The sequence below is a fragment of the Lissotriton helveticus genome, chromosome 5_1, assembly GCF_964261635.1.
Source record: "Lissotriton helveticus chromosome 5_1, aLisHel1.1, whole genome shotgun sequence".
Taxonomy (NCBI): Eukaryota; Metazoa; Chordata; class Amphibia; order Caudata; family Salamandridae; genus Lissotriton; species Lissotriton helveticus.
The window spans coordinates 980,721,475-980,739,500 of NC_136065.1; the positions used below are offsets into that span (position 1 = coordinate 980,721,475).

General features: G+C 44.1%; 1 pseudogene; it reads left to right on the forward strand.

Annotated features, from left to right (window-relative positions):
• The first annotated feature begins 14,573 nt into the window (after window positions 1–14,573).
• LOC144753466 (homeobox protein vex1-like) lies at window positions 14,574–15,435 on the forward strand (annotated as a pseudogene).
• Window positions 15,436–18,026: the final 2,591 nt, after the last annotated feature.

An 18,026-nucleotide genomic window follows, 5' to 3' on the forward strand; every position in this document is an offset into this window, starting at 1 on the left:
GTCACCTTTCTGTTGGACACTGGTGCTACCCGTTCTACTGTGAGAACAGTGGACGTTCCAAACCTACCCCTCTCGGGAGAAGCAATCCAAGTAGTAGGAGTATCTAATCAACTGATTAGTACACCTGTTACCGAGCCTATGGAGATCTCAATTGGAAACTTTAAAGAAATGCACAGATTTGTCGTCTGTGATACTAGTCCGGTAAACTTACTGGGACGAGATTTGCTGTGTAAAATGAACTGCACCATCTTTTGCACACCAAAAGGCGTCGAAATTCAAACCCCAGATGAAGATGGCATCTACAAGTTAATGTTAGTTAGAACTGACTCAGAAATCAAACAAATGACTATACAGGACTTACCGGAAGTACTCCAACAGACAGTGAAACAAGAAGTGTGGGACTTTACAGGAAAAGATGCAGGATTAATGAAAAACGTAGACCCCATACAAATAGGCATGAAAGAAAATGCAGTGTACCCCAATACCAAACCTTACAGAATGAGTGCAGAAGTAAGAGCAGGAGTTGCCATTGAAATACAGAAATTGCTAGAAGCAAACATAATACAGGAAGTGATGAGTAGCCCGTGTAACTCACCCATTATGGGCATCAAAAAGCCTAATGGCAAGTACAGAGTAGTGCAGGACCTGAGAAAGGTAAACAAGATAGTGGTCCCGTGCTGCCCTATTGTCCCGAACCCAGCAGTGATTCTGTATCAGATCCCCTGGGATGCTGAATGGTTCACTGTGATAGACCTATGTCATGCATTCTTTTCGATTCCATTGCATCCAGATAGCAAATTTCTTTTCTCATTTGCTTTCAACAGTCACATGTATGTCTGGAATAGGGTCCCCCAGGGGTACACAGAAAGCCCCTCTATCTTTAATCAGATCTTGAAAAAATGCCTTGAATCTTTAGTCTTACCTGGAAAATCTGTTTTGGTGCAATATATCGACGACTTCTTGGTAGCGTCCAAAAGTCATAGGGACTGTGTGGATGACACCATTGCCCTACTGAATCACCTGAGTGAAAAGGGACATATAGTGGCCCCTGAGAAATTGCAGTTCAGTTCAAAATCAGTAAAATATCTGGGGCACCAGATAGAGAAAGGCATCAGAAAAGTCACCTCAGAGAGAGTCAGAATAATTCAAAATATGCAGTTACCCCGTACTCAGAAAGAAATAAGAATGTTCCTGGGAGTTGTAGGTTACTGCAGGCAATGGATTGTGGGATTCGCAGTCCTTGCAAAACCTTTGATTCAAATGACAAAGAAAGGAGCAAAGGACCCAGTGGAATGGAATGACGAGAGCTTGACAGCTTTCACAAAGTTGCGAAATTGTCTGTGTACAGCCCCTGCTCTAGGGATGCCTGACTACTCCAAGGAGTTTGGCCTATTCTGTGACACTCGTGACAATTGTGCATTGTCAGTCCTGACTCAAGAGCATGGATTGACCAGAAGGCCTGTGGCATATTTCTCTGCCACTTTGGATCCAGTGGCTGCTGGATTACCTGGATGTCTGAAAGCAGTAGCTGCGACTTGCACCAGTTTAGAGCAAAGTGAGTCCATTATCATGGGACATCCCATAACTGTTGATGTTCCACATGCAGTTGTGATCCTATTGACTCGCACAAAAACTCAGTATCTCACCCCTAGTCGGCTGACTAAATATGAGAGGATTCTCATGGGTGCTGCGAATATAGTCATCACCCGATGTAATATTTTAAACCCCGCTACTCTACTCCCTGACTCAATGATAATGGAAGATAAGGGAGATAATGAGCATGACTGCATTGATCTGACTGAGTTCAGTACTAAACCTCCCCCAGATATTAAAGAAATTCCTTTGCCTGTACATGATGAGGAATGGTGCATGGATGGTTCATGCATGAGGCATGAACTTGGAGGCCTAAGTGCTGCCTATGCTGTGGTCACGTTAAACAAAATTGAAGAAGCATCCTATTTATTTGGAATAAAGTCTGCACAAGTAGCTGAATTGATTGCTCTGATAAGAGCTTGCAAATTGGGAAAAGACAAAAGAATAACAGTATATACTGATAGTCAGTACTGTTATGGGGTTGTGCATGACTTTGGCCAGTTATGGCTCCTAAGAGAATTCCTGACTTCATCAGGTACCCCCATTCGAAATGGAAAAGTTGTTCAAGACCTTTTAGAGGCAATCCAGTTACCAAAAGAATTGGCAGTGGTCAAATGTATTGCTCATAAGAAGGGCCTTGACCCTGTATCTTTGGGAAATGACTTTTCTGATCGGGTGGCAAAACAATGCGCTATGGATCACATGACAATAAATCCCAGATGGGGGGGGAACTGGAAACAGCTGCCAACTTAGAATGTTTGAAGAAGTGCCTACATGGGATGAAGTGAGAGAATGGCAGCATGTGACGCCCGGGGAGGAGAAAGAGAAGTGGAAGGAACAAGGTTGTAGACCAAGACGTGAGGATGGTGTCATTGTGGGCCCAAATGGTATGCCTGTGTTACCCAGACACCTGCTAGCCCCAATGGCCAGATTGATACATGAGGGATCACACATTGGTAGGGACGCCATGGTTCTGGTGTTTCAACAGACTTGGTACAACAAGAAGTTCAGGAAGGTAGCAGAGTCCCTTTGCCAGAGGTGCTTGACATGTCAGCAGTTCAACGCTGGCAAGAGAACAGTAGTTGAACTGATGAAAATTGGGAGACCAGGGGGTCCCTTTGTGAGAATACAAATTGATTTCATTACCATGCCTCGATGTGAGGGAAAAAGATATGTCCTTGTCATTGTCTGCCTATTTTCAAAATGGGTGGAAGCTTACCCTGCCACACATTGCGACGCCATAACAGTAGCCAAGTTATTACTGAAGGAATTGATACCTAGGTTCGGGGTTCCAGTCTTTATTGACTAAGATAGAGGCGGACATTTTCAGAATGAAATCTTGGCTCAACTCTGCAAAGCATTTGGTATCACACAAAAGCTGCACTGTGCATATCATCCAGAGGCTTCTGGAGTGGTAGAACAAATAAATGGCACCATAAAGAATAGATTGGCAAAAATATGTGATTCTACTGGCATGAACTGGATAACTGCCTTGCCTCTTGTTCTGATGGGACTCAGAAGCCTTCCAGATCGGAGAACAGGCATGAGCCCCCATGAGATATGGATGGGAAGAGTGATGAGACAAGCATGGGTACCAGGATACAAACTGTTAAGCATGTCTGATGATTTTGTACTTGAATACTGCAAGCAACTGGGTGACCAAGTGCGTTCTATCTCTCGCCAGATTGGGACAGACGCCGTCGCCAACCCGACAACCCCAGTTCACAAATTGGTTCCTGGTGACTGGGTTCAGATAAAGAAACACACTCGTTCGAGTTGCCTTGAACCAAGGTGGGGGAAAAAGCGCCAAGTAATCCTGGTAACCACGACAGCTGTGAAGTGCGCAGGCGTTCCCAAGTGGATCCATGCCAGCCATACCCAGAAGGTGATACCTGACGAGAAGCCTGGAGCTGAAGGTTGTCCAGCTGAGGGGTCTGCAGACGTTGGTCCTGAAGTAGTTGACGACAGACGGCCGAGCACCAGCCCAGCTGGGGGTCCCACAGGCGTTGGCCCAGAGGTAACTGATGACGTATGGCCAAGCACCAGTACTGCTGAGAATCCTACAGACGTTGGTCCGGAAGTAGCTGATGACGAGCAACCGAGAACCAGCCCAGATGATTGGATACCCATAATCGATCTCCCTGGAGACCCACTCAGAACCAGAGAGCGAATAAGAGAAGACAGAGAGTGGAATAGAGAGGACAAGCAAGGCACAGGCGAAGACCCTCAGATCATTGAGATTCACATCAAGTCTGAGGACAAAGAAGAAGGTCAGACAGGGACAGATCAGGTGATTGACACACCTCCACTAACTCCTGAAATCGAAAAGGGAGAGACTAGAAATAGCGTAAATGTTCGAGCAGAAGAAAATCAAGAGATCGAAGTGCTTGAACAGGATCAGTTAGAAGAACGTGTTCAGGACGCAGAAACAGAGACATTCAAAAGCAAAAACCAAATTTCACCTAAACCAGGCCAGCTTATTAACCAGGCAGAAGAAATAGATACAAGACCTGGGACTAGTCAGACAGGAAGGGAAGAAACTGAAACCGAAGCGCAACAGACAAGTGAAAATAAAAGAGCATTAGAAGAAAGCCAAATCTCAGTGCCCGCTAAAAGACTAAAGAAAAAGAAACACATTGAGCCAAGGTATGTTAAGAGACTGAAATTAAGACTAAAAACAGTCCAGGAGAAACTTGCAGATATACGAAGAAGTCCCCGTATTGCAGAATAACCGGAAGATAGCTCCAAAAGAAGGAGTAAAAGAATAAAAAGACTGAACGAAAAATACCAGGATCCGGAGTGGACCTACTTAATCTTGGAAAATTTTGAGGAACTTGATATAACTGACGAAAGCGACGAAGATCAGGTTACTGATTTGTCTACCGAAGAAGAAGAGCTCACCTGAAATTGCACAGAGTAAGCTACCTGTGTAAAGTTACAAAGAGGGGTTGAAAAACTTCTTCTGAGCAAAAATGTCTGAGTCAAGAACAAATGGAAGGCCTAGTCGCAGTTGTTGCAAAACATGCTGCAAAGTATGTATATGTAGTATAGTTATAGTTATATTAGTTTGGATAGGACTAACAGTTTTTATTCCCTTTATGGTTAGTAAAAATACTAATATTGATCCTACACAGATTACTGACACTGAAGAACTGACAACACGTAGTGTAGAAAGACGTGAGGAAGCACTCAGACAAACAAAACGAGACTTAGAAGCATCAGATGAGGAAGGACTACATTACCACGGAGTTAAGAACCAGACACACTTAAATGTTTTCGCAAACTTGTTAGTACACTATGTAGAGACTATGGAGATAGAAGATTGCTATGTCTGCATGAAGCTACCTACTTCTGTAGCTGAAGGCGTGACATACCATCACTTGCCCCTGACATATGGAATTTCCTGTAGTGTTTTAGCAAGCTTATTTTACAAAAGAGGACCGTTACAGTATTATTACTCTAACAATGACGTGATTTTTTCTGAACTTCCCATACGTGGAAATCTGAATCCTGTACATACCAAAAGTGACGTTACACGTTATATGGGAGAATACTTTCTGACTATTGGTACTATAGACTTAAATGAAGCACACAGAGACAACTTGACCTGTTCATTACATGAACAAGAAAAGGTATTTTCAAACATGGCAGAGAAAAGAAGGGAGAGTTTCCAAAGAAAGGCAAATGACAAAAGGCAGAAAACCCCTAAATGGGCTGAGAACATGGAAAGCACCTCAACTGGCGGGGCGGGACCTGCTCTGTTGCTGGATTTCGAAAAGAAAGGGAAACTCTGTCTTCACCGCGAGAAGACTGATTATTATAATAACATTTTCATTGGTTCCAGTCAATGTGAGCACAATTACAAGGTAATTGGAGGTTGGGGTTTCAAAAATGGGTCAGAGCCTGTGTTTCCTGGAATTTATTATATATGTGGAGACAAGGCTATTTTCAAATTGCCGGATCACTGGTATGGAAGCTGCTACTTTGGCATTGTCTTCCCGAAAATATACCATGTGAATGAAATTACTGGAAGCAATGAAAACACTAATGGCTTAGCGCGTAGTAAAAGAGAAAGTGTAGGTGAAATAATGGGTAGTATTTTTAGTGCACTGATACCTGGAGTGGGAGTGGTTCTGAACACTCACAGAATTTGCAAATTGTCCACAATAGTGGATGTGCTGTCTACTGACACAGCTCATGGATTTCTGCTGGTCAATACTGAAATGGTTGCGATCAGAGCAATGGTTTTGCAGGACAGACTTGCTCTTGACACCTTATTAGCAAAAGAGGGCGGAGTCTGCCGGATGTTGAAGGCGCAACATTGTTGCACTTACATTCCGGACAAAAGCGTGCAGCTCAAAAGATATGTGAAAAACATTACTAATTTGGAAAGGGAACTCAAACCACTCGAGGTTGACAGTGCCTGGAAGAGACTAGTTGATGGTCTCTCAAATGTAGGTCACTGGTTTGCTAACTTAGGTAGAAGCTTATTGTTCAAGGTACTGATGCCAATAGGAATTATAGGTCTTATCCTATTTCTTATATTCGTCTGCTGCAAATGCCGAAAACATACTAAGAAGTATCAGGTGAATGCAAGAGGAGTGAAACGGAATGCGGATGAACTTGAATTGGAGGAAAGAAATAATCAGATTTACAAAAGGGTGAAAAATTCTCACCCTTCCAAAAATGAGAAAGAGAAATTGAATCGCCTGTTGGAGGAAATAGAGTTGTACAAAGTGTGAAAGAAAGTTGGCATCTGATTCCGAGATTTTGTGATGATAGTAAATATCATCAAAGAGGGGATTGATAGAGCAAGATTTCGCATCGCGACTTGCTCGATTCATGAACCTCGAACCTGTCATAACATCATAACAAATGTACGTTTTACTAATATCTTTATTTTGAAAATACGTGTGTGGTAGCGAAGCTTGCCTATGTGTTTCACTAATATAAATAATCGTTGTACCTAAAAATGGCCGCTGCTTGTATTTCTGTTTCTGCACATGCGTTAGGCATAGTCACGGGACATGACGCAGTCACAGTTTGAGAGGGAAAGGGTGCGCATGCGTAATAGCCTAGAAAATCCGCTCAAACATAACCATGTGGTGAAGCTCGTGCCTTTGCTCTCGTGTTGTTAAGTGTTGCACTAATATCTAATTGCATAGTATATTTTTATAATGATAAAACTGAATTATGAAATCATGACATGTAATACATTCATTTATTTTTATGTACTAATTTGTTTTCGCTTACTTTTCATGTATCCTCGTCGCTGAGGGGTGATGGGGCTGGGGAGTCCATCTTGGAGGGCAATACTGCGCAGGATCAGCCGTGGCGAGGTGGCATTGAAACCAAGCCAAAGAAGGTTGCTACCAGAGCCTGCATGGGAAGATGCACCTTCACCCAGCGAGAAAGTCTAACTTGTACCATATTTGAATACATTGTATTTCTTTCCATTGTATTCCCTGCGACTTCTCGTGGGAACCCCAATCTTGCTAGGCGGCACCTTAGAATGCAAAATAGGCCTTAGAATAGTCTGTTCTGATTGGTGTGTTAACCAAATCCTACCTTAGGACCAATTGAAATTGGGGATTCTGACACTTTGCAACATTTGGGGGGTGGTACACGGTCCTAAAACAGTATATCTACCCTGGGTTCACCTAGGGAATTTGTCCGACTTGTCTGAATAGCTGACCTGTCACTGACCCAACGCATTCAATAGGTGATTTGAAGATACAGAGCACTGCGGAGCACTCTGTCCGAAATTTGACCATAGACTAAGGTTTTACTAAACCTTAAAAGTGCTGGCGGAGCACTTTGCTGGGAGTTCGCTGACCCAATCGGGGTCTTGATCGATAGCTGCAGAGAGGGTGGAGCGCAGGCGTTGCTTCCAAACTGCGGGTGCTGGTCGTGTCCTGGTGGTCCTGTCCTGATCCTAATCTGGGTTTCCTGTCCTGTCCTGGGTGTCCATTCTGCACCTGCTGTCCATTGAGGGGTATCCTTCCTTGAGGGTTTCCTGTCCTTAACTGACCCGTGGCCAGGGTTGGTTTCCACACCAGTCTAGGTAAATATCGCTCTGAAGCTCTTAAACTGCATCTTTCTATTTTTCTGTCTTTGCTTCAATAAAGACATATCGTTGCATATAATAAGTTTTCCATGCTTTCCGCAAACCATTGCATCTCATAAAACTGTTTGCATTTATTTGCATAGCGTGTTCCTATGTTACCCTACCTTTTAGAAATCATTTTCGCCATTGCAGTTTGCAACTTCCTGTTATGGTCTCTGTTTTTCACCCATAAATATTACTAAAGTAACTTTGAAATTTAGCCCAATTGTTTTCTTAGTTTGTTTCCCTGTTGTAATAGCATTTAAACGCAAATGATTGCCCTTATAGTTCTCTTATACAGCTATGAATTCTTTGCAATTTTGATATTAGACTGTCTCCTCGTAGTGGAGTATATTTTCTAAAGATTTTAAATCTAAGATAAAGCTTTTAAAACTCTCAGTTGTCCGTGGTCATTCCATGAAAATTAAAAATACAATTAGCGAGGTTTTGTATTTTGCTGCCTTTCCTTTTACAGCTAGCTCCCTGACCCATCGTGGTCATAGGTACCCATAACGGTGGATGGTAAGTTGGGTACACTAGAAATAATCGAAAGGAACTTACAATTATTGGTAGTAGATTGTGACGTCATCCGATCAATGTATATGGTGATTTGAAATATATGGCCGAAGCCGGCAGTGGCGAAATTATTGGTCGGGTGACCCGCGATCTCTAGCAACACTACCACTGTCCCCTGATGTACCTACTGCAAACTCTTCATCCGTCAGGCCTTCACTCATTCCAAATAAACCTGAGTCATCCGTCAGTGAATAGAATGTATTGAACACATCTTGAGAACCCACATTCAACCTCTGCTGGCTAGAGGCCTCTCCCAGTGTTAGTTCCCCATCCAGCTGATCTTTCAGTGCAGACCCATTCCCCCCCCACCAGGACATCCCTCCATTCCCCCATTCATCTACCCCTGGTGTCTTTGGGGCACTCATGTCTGCTCGTCCATCAGCTTTTGCGATAGCACATGAGTCTGGGGCACCATCCCCCACTACATTCTGCTGAGGTAAATCATCTGTACTCACAGTTCTTATAGGGGGCATTCAGCAGCTTCTCCTTTTCCTTGAGGGGTATTGCCATAGGTTTCTTAGAGCTTTTTACAGCTTTTCCGTGGGGTTTAATGGAAACAAAATCAAAGGAATCTCCCGTTCTTTTTCCTTCTTCCTGAATATATCCAGCTTCGCTCTTATGACCGCGTCCTGTTGAAGGGCCACCCCTAGATTGCTCATACCTGTCTCCCGACTCTCTTTTCCCTGTGTCGAGGTCTCACGCATCTTCTGTGCACCAATTCCTTTTCAGGGCTGAGTTTTTGCACAGGTGCCCCCTGAGGCTGCGGAGTCAGCACCTTCCCATAATGCTCTGATAGTTTTGCTAATTTTCTGTGGTATTCTCCGCCGCAGACCTGCTCACAGCTGTCGGCCCAGAAAACCAATGCTCCACCCACTACTCGCAGAAGCAGGGAGACGCCTCTCCAGCCACCGACTCTGATCAGCAGCGACTTTCCGTTCATGTAGTAAAAATCATTTGGCTTTACACTATGCAGAATCTTCATCCGAACAGCATTCCATTTGTCTTTCCTTTTATTTATTTATTTATTTTATTCGACTTATATAGCGCATTATAACCCTGGGGTCTCTAGGCGCTTGACAGGTAGGCACAGCAGAGTTCCTAAGAAGCCATATTAAAAGTTATAGCCCATCCCAGGCCTTCTGGAAGAGAACAGTTTTTAACTTCTTCCGAAAAGTCATCAAGTTGGATTCCTTCCGCAGATCCACCGGTAGATTATTCCAGGCTGCTGGGAGGGAATTGGAGATGGCGCGGCCACCCACTGTAGCCAATCTGAATCTTGGTTGGGTAAGGAGAGTTGCTTCAGCAGATCTTAGCGACCTACCCGGTTTGTATGGAATCAGGCGGGTCTCAATGTAACTTGGCGCCTTTCCATAGAGCGATTTGTGAGCAATACAAAGCCCCTTAAAGAGCACCCTCTGCCTTACTGGCAACCAGTGTAATGCACACAGAAGTGGGGACGCATGCGAGCTCCTTGGTTTCTTGAAAATGAGCCTAGCAGCATCATTCATCACCACTTGAAGTTTGTCCAACAGTTTTTGGGGCAGTCCTAAGTAAAGCGAATTGCCGTAGTCCAACCTTAATAATATCATTGCGGACACCGCCCGCCTCAAGGTGGAAAAGGACAGGAGTGGCGCGATTTTTCTGAGTTGTGGAAGAAGGCCGACACATGTTCCTACCACCATGGTGACTTGCTTCTGCATGGATAGTTTGTCATCCACATGAATGCTTAGGCTTTTTACGACCACTGCAGGTTCTGGGGGCGACCCGAGTTCTCTTGGCCAGAACCCGTTGTGCCAAGGATTGCCCGCGATGGTGATTGGTAGGACCTCCGTCTTATCGGGGTTGATTTTTAAGGAGTTCCGAGACATCCAATTGGCTGTAAGCTTGAGAATGTTTTGCAGCCTTGCTGACGACCCAGGAGCATCATCCATTTGGATAATAATTTGGGTGTCGTCAGCGTAATTGTACACCTGACAATCCAGTTGATTGAGGAGTGCAATCAACGGTTGAAGGTATATATTGAATAGAAGGGGCGACAGGGCCGACACCTGCGGCACTCCACAGGAAATTGGTGTTGCAGTGGAGAGCAGCTCTCCCAGCTGTACTCTTTGCATTCTCCCTTGTAGGAAAGAAGCAAACCAGGCATAGGCTGTGCCCTGAATGCCGAAATCCCTCAACCGCGACAGAAGTTGTTTATGACACACGGTGTCGAACGCCGCGGAGAGGTCTAACAACACCAGGGCACCAGGTATCTTCCTATCTGCCCTATTCCTGAGCTCATCCAAGATAGACAGCATGACCAGCTCCGTGCCGTGATTCGCACGGAAGCCTGATTGGTTTGGTTCCAACAAACCATTCCTTTCCAGATGATCGGAGAGGTCGGACAAAACATGCTGTTCAAGGACTTTGGCAAGGAAAGGAATCTGGGAGATAGGCCTGAAATTTTTCAGGCATTTCACCTCTGCCCCTGTTTTTGTTAACAGAGGAATCAGTCGTGCCTCCTTAAAAGCTGACGGAACCTTGCCTAGTGCTAGGGATGAATTCAGGAGGGCCAAAGATTCCTCTTCTATTCCTGGCATAGCCAGCTTAAATATTTCCGGAGGGCATGGGTCAGCCTGCGAGCCCGACTTGACTCGCCCTAAAAGCAATGCCAGTCTATCCTTCGCAATCAAGGGTAGAGTATCCAAAGGACTGTCCACCTGTTTCCTGGCCAACGTGGTCTGTAGGGAGCAGACATGCACAGGAGTGCGAGCAATTTCAGAGATGATGTCGGTGATTTTGTTGGTAAAGAAGTCCTGAAATCTCTGGCAGTCCTCAAGAGTAAATTCCGGCCTCTGCTCTTTTATCTTTCTGAGTTCATTTAGAACTCTAAAGATTTATTTTTGTGGATCTTTAGCTGTGGTGATCCTTTCCTCATAGAACTCGGCCTTCCTCACAATTATTGCCCGTTTGTACGTCGCTAATTCTAGCAAATACAGCCTTCGCGCATTAGTGTCATAGGCTTTGCGCCAAGCTCTCTCCGCCTTATGTAGAATCCTCTTCATCTCCCTGAGAGAGTCGTTGTACCAAGGGGATCCAGCGCCTCTGTTTACTAAGTTGACCCTACGAGCTGGTGCCACATGATCGACCACCCTACGAAGTCTGTCTTCCAAATTACTACAGAGAGCATCCGGATTAGTCGCTGGAGGATGCTGGGGTCGATTCGCTAGGAGCTGTGCTACCATTTTGTCTCCATTGATGTTCTTCCATTTCCTCACCACCTTTTACTTGTTTACCCCTTTTCCTGAGGCTTGTACTTAACTACATTTTCGCAGGTTTAGCTCCATTGGTCCAAAGTCAGAGAAGGGCAACATATCGGCGTACTAAGCAGGCTCCATCTCGCCTCAATTCTATGCTATCTCTTTAAAAAGCAAATTATCCTTTTGCATTCATTTAATTATATGCATGTAGGTGGGGGAGTCACAATGAACATCCTAAGACACCAGCTTAGACTAGAAAAAGCATTTAGATTATCAAATACTGCTTCAAAGAAAAAAAAGGAAGCATTTACAAGATAACAGTTACAAGACCCATCACTCATTACAGGAATCCTATAAAACTGATTGTATTGTCCTATTAATTACCAGCTCAGCATGGTGTCCTCTCTGGGAATAGAAACGGACCTGATAGGTTTTTAATTGAATTTCTGATTGGTGTGGGTCATTGTGAGGGTCCAGGCAAAGACTGTCATCTTCCTGGAGACTGCAGACAGAGTATTGGTTGTCACTTAACTCACTTGCAATAATTCCTCATGTTAGGTTTTCTCGATATATATCTACCAAAAAAGGTCTTACCTGGTAATACGGCCATTACTTATATGTGGCATAGTCCCCCCGTAATTGCATGGTTAGCCTCAACGTATGCCTTGTGGAACTGGTCTTGCAAGTAGTATTATAGAGCTGTAAAGAAGACTAAACAGAGATTATATCAGTCTGAAGACTGAGGAGTACTGGTGCCTGCTTAGTATGCCGATGTGCTGCCCTTCTCTGACTCCGGATCAATGGAGCTAAACCTGCGAAAATGTAGTTAAGTACCGGCCTCAGGAAAAGGGGGAAACAAGTAAAAGGACAGTGACAACAATGCAAAGGCATTGTAACGTACCTTGAGTGCTCTTTTTCTCCTGCAACCTTTGGGTGGAGCAGTCGACGAGGTCAACTTCTTATCTTAGGCACCGTTTTAAACCCACCCAGTCTCTTCAGGACATACGGGGGGAGAGAGACAGAAGTTCTACAACTCTTGGGAATAGTGAGATTTAATATCCACTTTCAGAGAAAGAATTTGACTACACCCTTGACAATACTAAATTACAGAATAAGTGTACATCTGTCCTTCAAGTGGCCAAATGCCTCCTCACGTAGTGACACTTGAGTATATTACTTTACACAAGAAAGACACATTGTATAAACAATTGACATGTTTCAATCCCAACATCTCACATAATGAAACGCAAGCATTACAAGCTCTACTCGGAAATATCTAAATATGCCAAAATAATAATCAAACCTGCCAATAATAGTGATAGTAGGGCTTGCATTTATGAGTAGTGCCATGTATATTGCAGAAATCATGCAAAAGCTTAATAATTAATGCCATTAGCGAAATATTCCCTCTCATCCCACTATGGACATAAAAAATCTGCTTAAGAGCATTACTAAAGAGGGAATTCAAATGGATGACTCAGTGCAACAAATTAGATTTCCTGAACCAAGAATACCCAATCACCATATTATGTATGTGCTACCTAAGGTGCACAATGCATTTCTAATCCATCAGGCATATTCATTGTATTGGGATGTGAATCTCTGCCAGATTCTTTATCACAATATATGGATGTATGTTTAAAGCCATTTGTCAATGGCCTTAAATTAGAGACTCAATGGACTGCATGAAGAGGCTTGAGAATGTTCCATTTGATCAGGGGTCTGAGATATTGGTTAGTTTTGATATAGAGCAAACAAAAGGAGATGATAGAAGGACTAGTTTTGATATAGAGGAATTCCGTACTAGCATACCTCAAGATAAAGCCTTGACATTTACAGCAGACTCTTTGTATAAAAGGTCCACCATGCATGCTGTACCCTAAGATTATTTGATTCAATTGGTAACTTCTTCAAATTACAAATGTACATACAAATGAAATGTGTGCCCATGGGGTGTGTATTCGCTCTGGAGATAGAACATTTTCTCATGGTGTATTTCGAGGACAAATGGATTTAATTTGAAGCTGGCCCATTTAAAGACCAAATAAAAATGATATAGATACATAAATGATGTATTTGCCAATTAGAAGGACTCCCTTGAAAAGCTTGTACAATTTTGAAAAAACAATAGAGGGCTGGATAGTTAAAAGAAAAGCATTAGTTTCGCAGGAATCTGAAGCCTCTGACGACCAATCAATTTCCGATGTGTCTGTTTCAGCCTTGTTGCATGGAGATTAGGGGTATGCGAAATTCTCTTAATTTGTGTCCGCGTAAATATGGGGAATAGCAGCAAAATTACGTGTATATACACATCATTTTGCAAAATGCACATTTTCATTAATTGATTTTTTCCATTGATTGAGTGTCAGCAGCCTCGGATTCCTACGGAACCTTTCCTTTTCACTTAACTATCTGAGCCTCCATTGACTTTTCAGGCTAGTTGTCCTTAAGTCCACCTTCCCTATCGGGAGAATGTGGACAACCTATGTGGATGCACCCTCCTTCAGCCCTCCGCCAGGTACGTCATAGGTCGGTTTAGATTGATGACTCTTCCGCATCATATAGTCTCCCTTAGGTGAACATTCCTGTACTTTTCTCTGCATTATGTCTTCTTATTCCCTTTGGAAATTCATAACATGATTAAGTAACAGCCTCTCTGCCCCTCGTGCTCAGTCACTTCTTGTTGTGTATTGATGATGACCTATTAAACTGATGCGGGTCGAAACACCACCAACAGTCATTCTGCAGAAAAGACAATTTCTGATTGACTCCAAATAGAGAGGATTATTTCAAGAAACTTTGCCTTTTAGAAACACCTCTCGCCCCCAAAATGAAATGTTTTTTGGTCTTCTCGCTGTTTCTTTTATTGTGATTACCTTCGTGGGCCAATGTTCCCACTCCTGAGCACTGTGTGTTCACTTGCAAACTCAACACTTACTATAATCTGTATTCCTTTTTTATGCTTCCTTAAATATTATTGTTATAAAGAATTTTGCATGAAGGATTATTCTGTACATGCCTATCTTTTGCAAATCGTGGAGTAGTTCGAAAGTGTAAGAATGCAGACAGCCTCGCCTCTGCCCGGGAAGGGTCTGCTGTCCGTGGAGTGGATGGCACAGAGCAGCCACAGGGCCCCACACAAGCCTGACCTGGGCACCCTCCACTGGGAGCGAGGCACGTCCATCAGTGCTGAGGGGGAGCGAGTCCCACAGGGAGCCCCAAGCTCCTTGGGCAGTGACAACAGAGGGCATCTGGTCCATAGAAGGCTGCACGTGACTGGACATGGTGCGTTCCGGGAGTATCCGAGCAGAAACAATACCACGGGGTATGACTCCACTCTCGCGCTGACAGGCCCCGGCTGCGGACGAAGGCTGGCCCCAGAGACTCCCAGTCGGCAGGGGAAGAACTGCGAGGCGAGCAGCCGGAAGTGGACGCCAGAGGACCCGAAGCGGCCCGGTCCAGGACACGGTTCACGCGGAGCAGCTGCGAGAGCTGGAGCCGAGCTTCCGGGAGCAGAGATACATCGGGGGAAACGAGAAGCGGAGGCTGTCCAGGGTGCTGAAACACTCCGAGTTTAGGATTAAAAAAACCTGGTTTCAGAATCGCTGGATGAAGTTTAAGCGCCAGAGCCAGGACGCCCGGGTGGAAGCTTTCTTCTCCAGCTTGCTTATCCCTTATTCCAGCTATCCAGAGCTTCCCACGGCAGACTGCATCCAGAGGAGCCCTCTTTCAGGGCCTTCTCCACCTTGCACGGCATCTCCCGACGGACATCCCAGTGTGTCCCTGCAGCCCTCTCACGGACGTCTGCAGCCAGTCCCTCTCACAGCCCTGGGCTTCTGCCCCTACCCACCCGCTGTGCTGCCACTGCCCCTCCACGGAGAGTACTCTAGCCCCAGGTTTCACCCCTATTTCCCATCTTAAGAGCATGGCCCTTGTAACTAACTTAAAGTACTTTTAATCCTCTTGCAAAGGACAGAGTTTATCATAAAATATAACATATATTGCGCTCTCACTTAATGTTGGTATTGCTACTGCTTGACAAGTTCACTAAGTAAAATAAATATAAAATTCCATAATTTCCGGATGCAGTCTGTGTTTTTTGTTGATCTGCCCGCTCCTTCCGGTTGAGCAAAATTCTCCAGTTAGTGAGGCCTAAGGGAACAATAAAAAATGCCGCGGCACAGGATTCGCAAAGTTTTAAAATGTTTTATTTGTGATATTTATAAATGGAAAACGACATTCAGATGTACAAGGACACAAACGCAGTTTATACACTGCAGCAACATATACAGAGATGGGCGTTATTATTTTGTGACGGTAACTCTCTTAATTTCAGTTATTAGCCTGTGAATATACCATGTGCAATTTATTTTCTAATTAACTTTAAGGGGATTACATAATTTGTGCTTGCAGGAGACTTGTTTCTCAAATAGCACAGGAATTATGAAACTGAGAGGTAGGGGGGATCTCCTAACCTTTCACACAGAACAGCAACCAAAGTTACACCAACATGCATACCCTTGTACCATAGTTCAAGAGTGTGATGTCCACCATAGTTTTATTTACTGCAAGGAAAACCTCCCAGTACAAGGACAGTTTTCATACTTTTCCCACGTTGTACGTTTGCTATATGGTGCACCAGGCACAAGGTTGGAAATTGTGGAGACTTTTAACACTTCGTCCACCATTCTGCCTGTTTTGAGAAGGTATATTTTTGGTGAAAAGCTCTGTCTGCAAATACTAATAGAAAAGGGATTTGCTTGGAGTAGGAGTATGCCTAAGAATGCCCATGCACCAGTCATGGAATGCTCTGTTCCAGCAAAGTTTTGCACAGGCATGAATTCTGTTGGAAAATAAATCCGAACACAACACGTTTTGCTGGGATTGCGTCACTTTTGTGACACAAGCCCAACACAAAGTGTTGATACATTTCAGCCTTGGTGTGTATTATTTCCACATGAGTTGCACTAGCAACGTTCTCTCCATTTCTTTAGAAAATGTGTGGGCAATATATGAGCTTGTATTTCGGTGCCTTTTTATGCCTCGCATAAGATTTTCCCTCAAACCACTGCCTGTGTGTAATGTAAATAAAACCTGTACTTCTCATGAGAATTAGGTTACATACAGAAAAAACAACTCATTTTTTCTCACCTCTAAAACATCATCCAATTTGGGGGGGGGGGGAGTTTGAGGGGAAATGTGTAATAAAGTCAGAGGGCAACGACGGTACAGAAATTACAATGAGACAGAAGAGACGCCACCACGCTGCATTTGTTGGTTGCCATGTTTTGGGACTGAACTTTCACTTTGAAGGAGGATGTTTTTGAAGTAGTGATATCATTTTTTAAAAATGATCGAGCCATTCAATTGCCGCAATGTAACCTTCCACTGCACTTAGCGGACTTTTATAGCCCCGGGGTCACCAGCTTCCATTCAGATTTTTTTGCTATCTTTCTAATCAGCAGCCTTTTTGAAGTCACCCCAGTTCTAATTCTCGCGTAGTTGTTTCTTTCTATCCAGCACCTGTTTGTACTTGACTCTTGCATTTCTTAACTGTAGACCCAGTGTTGTAGCCAGGAGTGTATAGTCTGGTGGGCACGCCCCCCCATCATCACTGACAAGGACGTTTTCTCATGATGGAGGAGAGGCACGTTGGATGTCGTAGCTTGTGAAAAATAAAACAGTGCACACTATGACGTTTTAAAGCCAAAATTATTATGATGAATCTTTTTTTATGCTAATCTCCCCAGATTTCAAAGCATGTTAGTCAAAACTGAACTTCCTTTAAAGGCATCCTTACAAGAGGGGTACCAGATTCCCTATAGAATCAGTGTGAACAGGACTTTTCAGTGTTGCACAATAACACATTGCGCTAGTATACTGGAGTACAACTAACCAGAATTTGAAGACAATTTTGCATGGGACCTGGAAGTTCTCTAGCAATAGACTTAAGTCATATGTAGTGGCATATAGAACATTACAAAGATCCCTTGCTTGACCCCAAAATGGCTGTCACTGTGTTCCCTACCACGTCGTGCTACTCCTCTAAGAATTCACCGGACTTTGACCAGTCATCAAATCATCCCCCATCCGCCCTACCCTTCAGGATACCAAATCTGTGAACCTACCTCTGACCGTGGAGACCTAGCCTTAAGGCCGATGTCCAGTGGAGCTACTTGATAGTTATAGAGGAGATGGGCTGTGGACTACCCCTTTGGCCCTCACCTACCCAACCGGACATTGGCCAGACCTTACTTCGTCCTCTTCCCCCTTCCCCTTTACACTACCTACTTTCTGCTTTACGCTTCATTTATTCCTCCTCTTTGCCCTCTAACTGTTTTCTCATTGAGACCTAGGTGCTTGACTGATGCCTGGTGGAGCAACCTGATAGCTATAGAGGAGATGGGCTGTGGACTTCCCCCTCGGCCGTCACCTACCCAGCCGGACTTTGGGCGGACTCTCCTTCATCTCTCCATCCATCCTATCTATAGGCAAAAAAAGAGAAATAAAGA